Source organism: Anopheles funestus, chromosome 2RL (genome assembly GCF_943734845.2).
Source record: "Anopheles funestus chromosome 2RL, idAnoFuneDA-416_04, whole genome shotgun sequence".
In the NCBI taxonomy this organism is placed as follows: Eukaryota; Metazoa; Arthropoda; class Insecta; order Diptera; family Culicidae; genus Anopheles; species Anopheles funestus.
In genome coordinates, this window is record NC_064598.1 from 48,545,435 (window position 1) to 48,546,405 (window position 971).

General features: G+C 41.9%; 1 non-coding gene across 1 annotated transcript; it reads right to left on the bottom strand.

Annotated features, from left to right (window-relative positions):
• Positions 1-338: 338 nt before the first annotated feature.
• On the bottom strand, positions 339-411 carry Trnaf-gaa (transfer RNA phenylalanine (anticodon GAA)). The gene has a single exon. It is a non-coding gene; the product is annotated as a tRNA-Phe (tRNA).
• Positions 412-971: the final 560 nt, after the last annotated feature.

Here is a 971-nt window from a genome sequence, read left to right on the forward strand (position 1 = left end):
CCAAAAATCATTTTCGATCCTAATCGACTACGAGAAATCGTGAACCCGGCTGCGTTGTGTGCGTGGGTTTGAATTGCTTTCAGCGCCATAAGTTTTGCTTGCTGCTAGAAATAATGGTTGCTGAAGATGCTGGAAATAGAATTTGCCTGGACTTCGGGACTAGGTTCCACCACCAGGCGCACATCCCCGTTACTCCCGTTTGCTTACATCGAATCGCATGTTAAACACGTATACAATTCGTTATTCATAACCGTTTCGCTTCTATTTTGCATAGTGAGTGAAGAAATATATGAAATAAGAAGAAGGCGTGGATGGCATTTAAAAAACCGAAAAATGATTGCCGAAACCCGGGATTGAACCGGGGACCTTTAGATCTTCAGTCTAACGCTCTCCCAACTGAGCTATTTCGGCTCCATGCTTGTTGTCGATGCATGCAGCATCCCAATACAACATGCAAACGTTGCACACGATAAGCACAATAGTCTACCCGGGTTTAAATCAGTCAAAATAAATAAATGTTCATTTTCGAGCACAACCACTATCAGTGCATCGGAACGATAATTGGTTTTCGTTTTCGTAGAACGCTAACGCTAAAGTCAAAATCATCACTAAGCTGTTGATGTGGCCTAAGCGTCCAAAGAGCAGTCAAAAAGGGCACACTAAGCAATTTCTAATGCTATTAGAGCAGGTTTGCATTCAGCACTATCACCCTTATCGCTAATGCGCCACCAGAGGATGCTCATTTTCACCGTTTATCTAGGCGACAGTTTGACTGCTCGGCTGCAAATCGTGCTGAGCAGACACAATAAATATTTATTTTTAGCACAAATCGATAGATTGTTTTTCAAATCACAACTATTAACCCACCATTTCGCATACCGTCGTGAAATCGTTCGCAGAACACAACAGGATGGAAAGATAAAACAAAACAAAAAGACAACGAAAAAAAGGATTAGCAGCAACATTGTTGC